Raw genomic sequence first — 14,283 nt, 5'->3', positions numbered from 1 at the left:
GACATTCCAATCCAACCCCGAGAATCTTGATCTCTAGCCTTCCCCAAGTTACTTTCCACTCAAATCATCTTTCCACCATAGCCAAGTCTATGAGAGAGAGTTGAGTGTTGGGGAGACTATCATTTGAAGCACAAGAGCAAGGAGTTAATCAAAAGCTTAGTCTAGCCATAATTTATGAAGCAAACACCAATTACTTTCAAGGACTCACACTCCAGCTAAACTACACTTGGCAGCACTCCAACTTGTGCGTAAGCAGCTAGGGAAACGTTCTCCTCCCCTCCAAGCTCCATCAGCCATCCCGTGGATTCGTCTCCTCTCTGCATGATGCTTTAGCGACTGGTAGGAAGGGTGATCTTGGTACCTTGGAATCGACTAGTTTAGGTTATCGTTTTCAGTCCTTACAGGGGCGGCACTTGGGCGGATGGCTGTGCTTCATCTTTGAGTTGGTCTTTGGACTTCGATCCTTCTTGAATCCATCCATTAGGATAAAGCTGACAAAGCTCTGACGTAGATTCCGTCCATCTCTTTTAGGCGATGAAGTTGGGATTTCTCGCCATATGGAGAGATCTGGTGTCTAGCACTTCAATCGATTTAAGGGTTTGACTCTTGGGCGTTGTTCCTTAGTGGCCAATCCATGGAGATTTCTCAACAGTCATCGAGAAGATCAGACCAACTCCGGTAGTTGCGTGTTTGATGACTCATTCCGATGGCGATAGGATTGTTTGGTGATCCAGTGACTCTGGTGTAATTTTGTTTAATTTGGTGTGCTTTATACTTTTGGTGAACTTTTTTCCAAGGCTAACTTCCCATCTATTTGTCAACTTTAAAGGTAGTAAAAAGAACACCAGAAGTAAAAATACATCTAGGTCTATAGACCACCTAACGACGACTACTAACACTATAGCGAGCTGAAGGCGCGCTACCGTCTTTGCCCCTGCCTCATCGGAGTCGAGTCAACCTTGTTATGGTAGACAGTCGGGAGTTATCATACTAAGGCCGCATAGGACCAGCACACCAGAACATCAACCGCTGCCGATGAAGAGAAGTGTAGATCGGAAGGATCTAACATGTAGAAACACAAGCACAAACAAAGAAAGACAAGATCCACATGGATCCACCAAAGACAAACGCCGACCAAATCCCGTGAGTACCGCCAGAGACAAACCTCCACACGTCCTCCGACGGTGCTAGAAACACCATCGGAACAGAGATAAGGCGGGGAGAACCTTATTCCATCTTCAAAGAGCCGCCTCTGCCTCGCCTCTCTAAGTAGGACACAAACCCTAATAAAACACAAAAGAGCATGAAAAAATGAAGCCCTGCCACAGGCAAGGGCCGAAATCCACCATGCCTCCATGTCCCTAAGACCACACAAGATGAGGTAGACCGACGATGGCACCGGTGGGAGGCACAAGTACCCTAGCCAAAGGGCCCTCTTCTGTTCGTGGAAGAAAGAAAACATATTCCTCTACACACCATATGAGCGAGGTAGGCAAAGCCTGAAGCTACACATTAGCCCAAACTTTTATATTACCTTCATCCCAAAATTCTTGTCTAGACACGGATGTATCTCATACTAAAATATGACTAGATACATCTGTATCTACACAAATTTAAGACAAGAACTTTGGAATGAAGGAGTGGTAGAATTGCACCTTTTCTAAAAGGGCACTGATCTGTGTCAGTCTCACTGCGTCCGTTGGATTCATCCATCCGTACGCGTTAGATATGTCTCCTTTCAGTCATGATTGTCTCTCAGCCCGCATCTCGCACTCGCACATGAAAAAATAGATGCACCCACCTTCTTCTCAACTACTCGCGCACAATGCTCCCCCACGCATTTGCCCATGTTTCCTAGGATGGCGACCTATGAAGAAATTCTGCAACTCTCACGCGGCGCCGGTGTGCTGCACCTGAGCTATCGGACGCCCTTGCCAACAACTGCCATGACCGTGCTGATCTACTCGACATCGAGCTCGCAGCAACACGATCTGCCGCTTGCCGCTGGTCGTCGTTGGCAGCTCCGGTGGTCACCGTTTGTAACATCCACTCACGGACACTCATGGCACACGGTCACTGCATTTTCCCTTCCTGCTCGGCATGTTACCACTGGTCGGCTTGTAGCACCGCCTGGTTGCAGCATTTATAGTTGCTAGTCCCAGCTTCATGCACCGACAGTTGTAGCACCCAGCAGCACCGCTTCCAGCTCCACGTATCTATGGTTGCAGCATCCGGCAATGCCAGTCGCCGCTCCACGCACCGACAATTGCAACACCCCACAGTGTGGGTTCCAGCTCTGTGTGCAGGCGGTAGTAGCACCTTGCGCTGGTCAAATAAAATGGCCACTTGTCATTGTAGGCTTGTAGCATTCTCAATTGGCGTGCGTAGCTTTCTCCATTATCGGGTGAAGCTTTTTGAGTTTTGGTTTGCAGCTTTTGCCAACATAGGTTACAGCTATCCTTGGTCGCGCAATGGCCAGCTGCACGTCCCGTCGCCTTTTTGAGTGAATCTTTTTTTGAATAAAAAGGTAGAATCTACCTTATGCATTCAAAACGAGCAAGAGCCCGACTGACCATAGTCAAATTACATGATGGTAATGTAAACATTGCACGAATTGTGTAGCAGGCCATCACCAAGCCTTAACAGGGAAAAGAGAGAGCTAGAGATCAGGAGTTGGGTACATGTAAATCAACTGTATCAGCCGAGCTACCTAAAGTTGTCCGATCATCATCTCTTAAAGATCGGGAGCACCACAACCCGAGTAGAATTGCTATCTCAGAAAATACTTTTGCAGATGACCATCTGTTGTTATGAAAGATCTAAGCATTACGGCCAGTCCAAAGAGCCGCGAATAGGAGATGCCAAATCTTGCCGTACTTGGATGTTGCACCTGGTGAGATGTCGGAGTAATGGGCCATGGGTAGCCTCACCCGGGTCCCTGGATTTAACAAGACTTTGGGCCAGCTTCGCCTTGCTGTGCCCCAAGCTGAAGCTCTGCCCTCCGGGGGCCGGCTAGCTCGACGGCCGGCCACCAGAGGGCGGCCAACCACCAGCCAACAGCACCACGAGCGGCCGTCTCCGGCCAGCCGGCCTCTAGAGAGGGTGGTATCAAGCAGGCGGCCACCTCGCGCCCTCAGAGTTTGTGCCCCCTTCAAGAGGACGTGATGGGGCGTGGCTACAGTGAAGCCCTTATCCCCAAATCGTGGGTTCGGCATGGCCACAGTGTCCCGTACAGATGGAGATCTCGGCACGGCGTGACACTGTTGCCACCTACCCTTGACGTCACTCCGAACAGGCGGAGCCCTGTTCCCCATGACGGCCTGTCGGTACAGCCCGCGGGCTGTGGGCCCTCCCGGGTAGTGACACCCTAGAAGACGGCGCACGCCGGATCAGTCAGACCAGGGGAGGGCCGGCCTCCAGTAGGCGGCCATCCCCACCCTCGAAGCAAGGACGCCATTAACCTGATGAGATCAGGTGTGGCTACAGTGATCTCCCACCAGGCGGCGGGACTATAGCCACGCTGAGCTGACCAAGCCCGTGTCATTAGCAGCACGGCTACAGTGAGCAGCCGCCAACCAGACCCGCCCGCGGTGGGAGCGGCCTGTCGGCTCCGTACCAGACCAGTCGGCGGTGCCCGCCGGGCGGCGGGCCCCAGTAGTCGGCGGAGAAGCCGTAGGCCGGAGACGCTGACAGCCGGGCCAAGCACCCGGCCAGATTACCATTGTACCCCTGGGGGGTAGGCCTATATAAGCCCCCAGGGCACCCATGCAAAGGGTTCCCACTTTGATAGAACTAGCCAGATCACTAGAGCAGGAGAGAGCTAGCCTTGCCTTCTCCTACCTCTAGCATATAGCTCAAGGAGCACATTTGTATCACTTGTGCCATAGTGATCATGCGGAGACCCCGCAGAGCAGGAGTAGGGGTATTATCTCCAAGGAGAACCCCCAACCTGGGTAAAGTACGCCGGCGTTCGTGTCTATGCCTCATCCCACTTTTGGGCACCGGGGACGTTCTACTCGCTCCCACCATGATAAGCCATCCATTGGCATATGTCGCACCCAACCCCCGACATTTGGCGCCCACCATGGGGCGAGGTGCACCGTCTCCTGGAGATCTGCTCTGGACGGGAACCTTGTTCCTTCCTGGCGAGCGAAGCCAGCAGGACGCCCGACGGTGTCAGCCTCGATGCGCTGAGGCGCGGAGACGCCTGTGCGGCGAGCTGCCTCGCCAACCTTGTCTGCGAGATCCACCTCTCCGACGAGCCGGCCTTCGACGCAGGCACCGGCTGCCACGAGAGCCGCCTCGTCAGCCTTCTCGACCAGCTCCACGTCACTAGCGAGCCTGCTGTGGACCTGGAATCTGTTGGCTCCACCGATCCGATGATCGTCGACTACGACACGGTGTCGATTGACGCGTTCCCCACCAATGTGGTGGTCTACGACGAGCCGCCTCCTCGCGAGCACAGCGGTGGGAGCACCGTCACGGAGGTGCTCGTCATCCACAATGGCGAGAACTCAGACGGGCGCACTCAGGACCCACTCAACGCGGCTCTATGAGACCTGTCAGCGCCCATCCCAGAGGGTGCAGATGCTGAGATGCTGGAGGCATGCCGCGTCCAGCTTCTCGAGAGCGCTGGCTGACTAGCCAGTGTGCGACGCCTCTCGGACGCCTATCGGCGCGAGATGGATCGGGCCGTTGGCAGCACGCCGGCTCCTGAGGGGCCTAGCCGCCTCGGCATGGTTCGGCAGCGTGGCGCGACCATCGCCAGCATGTTCGAGGCAGAACGCCCCGTCTACGCCACGCCTGCTGAGAACATCCGGGCCGCCCAGGCGGTGACGGATGAGCTGGTCAAATACGACGGCGACGAGCGCCGCCACATGACGAAGCGAGGCCGGCTGCCATGTTGAAGTGCCCGCCCAGCGGAACGACGAACCGCCCCCTTGCCAAGACCATGGCGTGACATCCCGGACGCCGTCTGACGGCGCCCACAGAAGACGAGGCAATGAGCCGGCAGCTAGTCGAAGCCGGACTCGCCTTTCCATCGAGCGTGACGAAGACGGCCGCCCTCGAGCAGTGGAGCACCGAGGCAATCCTCCGCCCCCTCCGCCTCGTGGAGAAAGACATGCCACTCCACCGCCTGTCACGCACCCGACACTCGGCGACCGTCTTGGCCGCCAAGAGGGAGTCGGAGAGATTGACGCCCGCCATCGGATTGACCACCTCAACCGATCCTTGGCACTAGAAGAAGAATACGCGCTGGGTGAGGGAGTCCTGGATTACGGGGTATCCGGACAGCCAGACTATATACTTTGGACGGACTGTTGGACTATGAAGATACAAGACTCAAGACTTCGTCCCGTGTCCGGATGGGACTCTCCTTTGCGAGGAAGATAAGCTTGGCGACCCAGATATTAGATTCCTTTCCTTGTAACCAACTCCATGTAAACCCTAGCCCTCTCTAGTGTCTATATAAACCAGAGAGTTTAGTCCATATGAGGACGATCATAACATTCATAATCATCATAGGCTAGCTTCTAGGGTTTAGCCTCTACGATCTCGTGGTAGATCGACCCTTGTAACACTCATATCATCAATATCAATCAAGCAGGAAGGAGGGTTTTACCTCCATCGAGAGGGCCCGAACCTGGGTAAACATCGTGTCCCTTGCCTCCTGTTACCATTAGCCTTAGACGCACAGACCGGGACCCCCTACCCGAGATCCACCGGTTTTGACACCAACATTGGTGCTTTCATTGAGAGTTCCTCTGTGTTGTCGCTGCAAGGCTTGATGGCTCCTTCAATCATCTACAATGCAGTCCAGGGTGAGACTTTCTCCCCCGGACAGATCTTCTGTTCGGCGGCTTCGCACTGCGGGCCAATTTGCTTGGCCATCTGGAGCAGATCGACAGCTACGTCCCTGGCCATCAGGTCAGGTTCGGAAACATAAACTACACGGCCGATATCCGCGGAGACTTGATCTTCAACGGATTCAGACCTATGCCAGGAGTGCCGGACAGTCACGATGAGCACGACTTAGACCTGCTGACGAACAATGCCCGGGACATCGCCCCTGCAGGAGCCCCGGACTTAAATCCGGGGCAGATTGCGTCGCCCGAGGACGGGTGGATGGACCCCGCCCCGGAGGCTGCACACCCATCGGCGGTAGAATTGAACACAGACTTCATCCCCAAGGAAGCCTGTGACACCGGACCCCCGGACTCGTATCTGGCTGTAGGTTCCAGTCTGCACACCTCCGAGCCCACCGAATCAGGTTGGGCTCCGGTAATGGAGTTCACCGCTGTGGATATCTTCCAGCGCTCGCCCTTTGGCGACATGCTGAAATTGTTAAAGTCTCTCTCTTTATCAAGAGACTCTCGGTCGAACTATATCCGGCTCGAGCAGGAAGCTGGCGATGAGGGAATTCATTGCCCACCCACCACCCACTTCATAGCCACTATCGACGACGTAACAAACATGCTCGAATTCGACTCTGACGACACCGACGGTATGGACGTCGGTGCATGGGACGATTCAGAACCACCACTCACGGAGTGCTGGACTGCCACTTCATCATACGATATATACATGGTGGATACGCCTAAGAAGGACGACTGCGACAAACCGGAGGATAAAACCCATGGACAAAAGCCAAAACGACGCCGTAGGTGCCGCTCCAAGTCCAGCAATAGTAAAAATAGCAATAACAACGCTAGGAAGATCGTCACCACAATCAACTCCGAAGGCAACAATGACCATATGGACCCAGCAATGGAGCAGGATGAACCAGGTCACGCCGAACACAGCTCGGAGCAGACGCCCAATCACAACGATCCCGAGGAACGAACTAATCAAATCGCCCCGGGACAAGAGCACAGTCCGGATGACGATGCACTCACCATCCCGAAGACATGCTTGGAACGAGACAACCTCCACAGAAAGCTTATGGCCACTGCGAGAAGTCTGAAGAAGCAGAAGCAAAAGCTTAAAGCCGCACAGGACATGCTCAATCATAGATGGAATAAAGTACTAGACACTAAAGAAAAGTACGACGACGATAACCAAACAAAGAGCTATCCAAAGCGCAAGCTGCTACTAGAATTCGACGACGAGGCCGTTCCAGCGAAGAACAATACGACCAGCAGGCCAAACAAACCACTTCGAAACCGCTATGGAGCAGCTACCGATGATGCACATGATTTACATGAGCTCCTGGATAAAAAGGCTGGCGCGACTAGGTCCATCTATGGATCTAGAGGACGCACCCCGGCACAGGACTATGGTTCCCAAAATGGTCAGACTGATCGGGTACCAGTTCGGAATCAATACCGAACACATCAACAGCCGATGACACGCCATAACACGTCCAGAAATAGGGGGCTGCTCACCCTCTGTGCTTCACCGAAGAGGTACTGGACCACGAATTTCCACAAGGTTTTAAACCTATGAACATCGAGGCATACGACGGAACGACAGACCCCGGGGTCTGAATCAAGGATTTTATCCTACATATCCACATGGCTCGTGGGGATGATCTCCAGGCCATCAAGTATCTTCCCCTCAAGTTGAAAGGACCAGCTCGACACTGGTTGAAAAGCCTCCTCGAAAATTCAATCGGAAGTTGGGAGGAACTCGAGGATACTTTTAGGGAAAATTTTCAAGGGACCTATGTCCGACCCCCGGACGCGGATGATTTAAGTCACATAATTCAACAGCCCGGAGAGTCCACCCGCAAACTTTGGAACAGATTCCTCACTAAGAAGAATCAAATTGTCGACTGTCCGGTGCTGAAGACCTAGCGGCCTTCAAGCACAGTATCCGGGACGAATGGCTCGCCAGACACCTCGGCCAAGAAAAGCCAAGGACAATGGCAGCCCTAACAAGCCTTATGACCCGCTTTTGCACGGGTGAAGACAGCTGGTTGGCCCGTAGAGGCACCAACGACCCTAGTACATCCGAAATCAGGGATGGAAACGGGAAGCCACGGCGTGATAAAAACAAACGTCAAAACAAAGAAGTAAGTCCGGACAACACAACTGTCAACGCCGGATTCAAGGGCTCTCGACCCGGTCAACAAAAGAAGGCACTTAAAGGCAGCAACGAAGGACCGTCCGGCCTGAACAAAGTCCTGGACAGACTGTGCCAAATTCACGGCACCCCCGAAAAACCTGCGAACCACACTCACAGAGAACGCTGGGTCTTCAAGCAGGCCGGCAAGTTAAATGCCGAACACAAGGGAAGGGGAACACCAAGTGAAGATGAGGACGAGCCTCACCAGCCGAACACTGCGGGACAGAAAAAATTCCCACCAGAGGTAAAAACAGTAAACATGATCCATGCGACTCACTTATCAACGAGAATGCACGAACGCACGCTTAGAAACGCATGCGCCATAGAGCCCGTTGCACCCAAACTTAACCACTGGTTAGCCTGCCCGATGACCTTCAATCACAGGGACTACCCGACCAGTATGTGGCACGGAGGATCAGCTGCCTTGGTGCTCGACCCAATAATCGACGGATACCATCTTACTCACGTCCTTATGGACGGCGGCAGTAGTCTTAATCTAATGTGCCAGGACACTGTCCGCAGGATGGGGATAGACCCATCCAGAATCAACCACAGTAACGCCACCTTTGAAGGGGTGATACCAGGCATTGAAGCCCACTGCAGAGGCTCCCTCGTACTAGAGGTGATGTTCGGCTCCCCAGGCAACTTCAGAAGCGAAAAACTACTCTTCAACATTGCCCCCCTCCAACGCGGTTATCACGCATTGCTTGGGAGAATGGCCTTTGCCCGCTTCAACGCAATACCGCACTACGCCTACCTTAAACTCAAAATGCCCGGTCCACGCGGCGTCATCATCGTTAGTGGAAGCACAGAGCGCTCCTTATGCACTAAGGAATACGCGACGGCTCTAGCAGCCGAACTCTAAGCACCCTCTAATACCAGAAAGCATGAGTGGTCGTTAAGACCTCGGACACGGTTGCACGAGTCCGGTAGCCCAGACCAACCTGGTCTAGGCGCCACACATGTAATCCCATAAGGATACCAGGGGCTATAGATAATTAATAAAGCCCAATTCTCGGCCTAACCTCATTAACAGGCCAATGTCTAACACTTCTACTATCCATTAGTGATAGCTAACTTTTCGCATGCTTATGTCATACTCTTCTCCATGAGTTTTTCTTTTTACAGACACCATTCGTGCGACACCCTCCCAGGCCACAGCACAATGGGGACAAAGGCGCAGACGTGCAGCAGGGCCCCGCTCAAAGGTTTATCTTTAGATTAAGCCCCTGTGTAAACCTTCTTCATTGTCTCTTCTTGCTTACACATCCCATGGGTACTACACCCACAGAGGACACTGCCGTTATTGGCATTTCGCCATGACAGACTAATGCACGTACTTGGGAATATAGGGTTTATAATAAAGGGTGTTACTCAGCCAAGTAAAAGTCCGAATACCCTCGGGAGTGTTCGGCGTCGCGAGTTTGGCCTTATATGCATCAGCTCCGAATCATGTCTTTGGTGAAATGTTGGGTTTGCCCGGCTCCTGGGTTCGCTGCCTTACGTTCTGTTTTTATCGGCTAAGGCGGCCAAAGGAGAACTACTGCAATTGTACCCTGGTTATTCCAGATGAGCACCTTAGTAGAGAAAGCTGAAAACTGACTGTCATGATATAGCGAGAGACTGTTCAACCATTCGAAGACCTATCGGAATCTTCAGGATTCCTCCGCATTAGCAAAGGACTGTTTCCCGGTCATGTACACACGCGCCCATATTCGGATGCACGCAAGGGTACCAGGGGCTACATAGTAGCCCCACCGTCAAACTCCTATGGCTAAGTGAAAGTGTTACAGCTATATAGTCCGGTTGCCTAGTTCGCCGTGAGATCACCTCCTTAATGGACCAAGACGTTGGATCAAGTGTGATTACGCATACTTTTCGCGAACACCCCCGCATTGTGTGCGTGGGGGCTGAAGCCAACGACTGCTAACTTTCAGATTAAACATATACATAAAAATGGCCGCATGGGAGGCACAACAATACTTTCGGGCACAAAGTATAAATATCTGCTCCATAATTATAATAACATTGTTTTTACAATGATAAGGTTTGTCACTCGAACGTGACATTCTTCGAACACTGAGCCGCTATTAAGCGAGCGCCTTCTACTACCTGGTCCAAGTAGTGCTCGGACAGATCTTGGGCTCCCGCCGGATTCTGGGTCGCAGTAATGGTGGCCTCCATATCTGTCCAATATGCTTTAACGCGGGCAAGGGCCATCCGTGCACCCTCTATGCACGCCGACCTCTTCACGGCATCAATCCGTGATACGGCACCAAGGAATTGTTGCACTAAACCAAAGTAACAGTCTGGCTTGGGCCCCTTTGGCAATAGATGGTCTATCACAGGCCGCATTGCAAGTCCGGACAGCCTGTGGAGCTCGGCCACAACAGCCATTCTCTCACTCAAAGGCAATGTGCGCTCCGGCGATGAGCAGCCTGCTCGGCTCTCAACTCTTCGGCCGCCTTTAGGGAAGCCGCATTGCTCACCCGGGAATGTTCTTTGGCCAGGGCAAGTTCCGCCCTCAGGGCTTCCATGGCAGCAGCACCATCTGCAGTCCAAACATATAACATTAGCATTATGCTCCTCTTAGTTTTTCCTACATAAATTTATAATAAGGAAAGCAGATCACATACCTTGTGACTCGTTCAGCCGCTCGTTCACCAGTGTGATATCGGCATCAATAACTCCAATCTGCCTCCTCAGTTTGGCAACTTCAACGGATTGTTCGGCTGCCGGATCCTTAGACACCTGTGCATAAATATAGCACGAACATTACTTTTAGAATATGATCCCCCATTTGCCGCCTAAGGCGGGCAACCAGGGTCTCATGGGCTACTATCTATATGGAGCACACCTAGCGCGTGTGTCACAGCCGAAAATTATGTATTTTTCATTACATACCTCAAAGCCTCTGAGCAGGCTCGTAAAGGCTTCATTCAACCCGCTTGTGGCGGACGAAATTTTCTTGAGCACCGTGCTCATTAATGAACGGTGCTCCTCCGAGAGATCAGCTCGCTCCAGAAGGCCCACCAGTGTGTCCAGCCGGATGTCGGATTGCGCCGAACCCTTTTTATTGCCCCCCATGGGAGCTGAACGCTCCGGGCTCAGGGTGGCCGGATGTCACGACCGGCTTTTCAATAAAATGCTTATTGATAAAACCGATCTTTTGAACCCAGTATAGGAAAAGTCATCCTTTCTGGTAGACAAATACTTGATAAACAGAGGACCAGTAGCATCAAATATATTACAGGGTTGAGCTGAGGCTGCTCAACAATTTATTACAAACTCGCCAATATCTTACATAAAGGCGGTTATGGCACAGGGGTGTGGTGACATGCTACTAGCTTGAGATAAAAAGTGGTAGTGGATAACTTGACTTCTACTGGCAGCCCATCGAGCATCGAGGTGAGGCTCGATGAATTTATTCTGGGGTAGCAGACGCAGATAAGATACAATGACCAAAACAGGATCGCACGGGACTGACTGGGACTCCTCTAGGCGTCGGACTCGCTATTGAATTCCCCGTCCATGAGATCGCCTTCATCAACATCTGGCCAAATCAACAAGCCAGGTGAGTACTTTGAAAGTACTCGCAAGACAGTTCGGACAAAAGATATAACAAATGCATGCATGGATGCGTCACGAGCAAAAATAATAATGCTCAATACATTAATAAGGGTTTGACGAGTAAAATAAATAACTGAAAACCGATCGGGTGTCTGGAGCGACGCCACGAAAGGTAAACAATTAAAAATAAATTTGCCACAATCGGGCGTCTGAGCGACACCACATAAAGGGCTTTTAAAAGAAATGCCACAGTCGGACGTCTGAGCGACATCACATAAAGGGCTTTAAAAGAAATGCCATAGTCGGACGTCTGAGCGACATCACATAAAGGGCTTTAAAAGAAATGCCACAGTCAGACGTCTGAGCGACATCACATAAAGGGCTTTAAAAGAGATGCCATAGTCGGACGTCTGAGCGACATCACATAAAGGGATTTAAAATAAATGCCACAGTCGGACGTCTGAGCGACATCACATAAAGGGCTTTAAAAGAAATGCCACAGTCGGACGTCTGAGCGACATCACATAAAAGGCTTTAAAATAAATGCCATAGTCGGTCATCTGAGCGACATCACATAAAGGGCTTTAAAAGAAATGCCACAGTCGGACGTCTGAGCGACATCGCAGAAAGGGCTTTGAAAAGAAATGCCACCGTCGGACGTCTGAGCGACATCACAGACAGGGCTTATAACAAATGTAAATAACAAGTATGCCACCGTCGGACGTCTGAGCGACATCACAGACAGGGCTTATGACAAATGTAAATAAGAAGATTAGTCCATCCACAAGAATAATCTTTTAACCGGGTTTATCACCCAGGTAGTCCACCGGAGTTTTGTCACTGAGACTGATACCTGACAAGATAAGAGGAATACAGTACTTGGACAAGTACAAGATGATTTAAAGGAGTTGTGACTCTGCAGAGTTTGTACTCACTGTCCACAGCCAACGGATTTCCGTAGTCACGAAGGACTAGTTCCGTTTACAGTATTTCGGAAGAAACACATTTAACTAGTACACACCCATTCCACCTCACAATGCCAGGAATCACCCTAGGCAACGTCCAAGAAAAACTTTGAGACGGGGAGGCCACAACCTTGAATAGCATGGGATCAAATTTCTATACGCGCGCTCTAAGGGGTGCCCCCCTCTCGGTCCCAACCGGAAACACCCATGCCCCCTGACCGGATGACGGACTTTAATCGAGGGCCATGGAACCCTCATCCCGACCTCTCTACTTGGTGTGTAGTAGGAAAATGGTTGCAACTTACTACGCCATATTCCTTGCGGAAAACATGTGGCAGCACAGGAAGGAAATGAATGGCAATATGATTTGATTCATGATGACACCGCTGTCAAATGGACTGGCATAAGACTGGCATGTCACAACACTGCCATCTTACCCATCCTCATGCCATCTCATGGCCTTGCCAATATGTATCCAACAACATATAGCTTTCCGAAACTTACTTTCCACTTCTATGCATGAAATATAACATTCAACGATATGTTCATCAACATGCCATGAAACTCCTAAAATGCAAACATGCAACAAACACTTCATCATATCAATAGTTCAAACATGCTTGCCTGGTTCGGAGTAGTCGGAGTCTAACTGTGCGAAGTTTGCGGCTCCGTCGCTTCCTCCGGAATCTACGGTATAAGAAAAATATGCACGTAACGTAAATACCGGGAGGTGCACACAAATATTCCAAATAAATTCCCAAATAAATCTATAAAAAACTAGACAAAAATTTAAAGAGAACAGAAAAAGAATCAAACAAAAATATTTTTCTGTTTAAAAGATATAAGGGTTTTGGTCCAGGGACCTTTCTATAATGAAATAGAAAACTCCCAGGGGGTTTAGCAGAAAACTCCAGAAAATGGTTCGTTTAAAAGAAATGACTGAGAGGCTGACAGGCGGGCTCCACCTGTCAGGTTTGAAAATTTAAAAGAGGGAAACAGGGCGCGACGGCGCCCGAGAGGTGCGGTGGTCGCCGGCGGTGATCCACGGCAGGGCAGAGTGATCGGACGGTACCTTCGTGATCAGCACATCCTTCCGCGTCTGTGGGAGGTGGAAGTGGTCGCCGGCGAGCACTGTGTCAACGGTGGCCCTTGCTCCGGCGGACGGTGGTTCGGGCAGTCGTGGACCTCGTCGGAGAGAGCTGTGAAGATCAAATTGGAGTGGGGGTTAGACTCTTAGTTGCCTGAGAGGGTTGCTGACGAGGTTAGGGCGCCGGAGACGGCCTCACCGGAGTGAATTGAGGTGGAGGCCGAGGCGGAACGAGGTGGCCGGAGTTGAGTAAGAAGGGCCCCTCGAGGCTCTTCCAGTGGCTAGGCGGGGTCTGGTGAGGTGGTGGAGTTGTGCGGGGGCAAGAGCAAGCTCGGGGGGGGGGTGCTATTTATAGCCGGCCCGAGTCGGTTGCCGTGAACGGATAAGTCCGACGAGTGATTATGGCGGCGCTGTGGCTGCACGGTCGGCTTAGGAGCTTGAGCATCGACTAGACAAAGTACTGGTGCTATCCCAGTGTCCAACTCAACAAGGTGGGCGAGGTTATGTCCTGTCCTCGGCGGAACGGCCGCATGGCCCGTCGGTGGCAGAGAACACGCTCTGCGCGTGCCAGGCCACGGCGACGGTGCTGCATGC

Source organism: Triticum aestivum, chromosome 6B (genome assembly GCF_018294505.1).
Source record: "Triticum aestivum cultivar Chinese Spring chromosome 6B, IWGSC CS RefSeq v2.1, whole genome shotgun sequence".
Classification (NCBI taxonomy): domain Eukaryota; kingdom Viridiplantae; phylum Streptophyta; class Magnoliopsida; order Poales; family Poaceae; genus Triticum; species Triticum aestivum.
Note: the sequence above shows the minus strand (reverse complement) of the source record.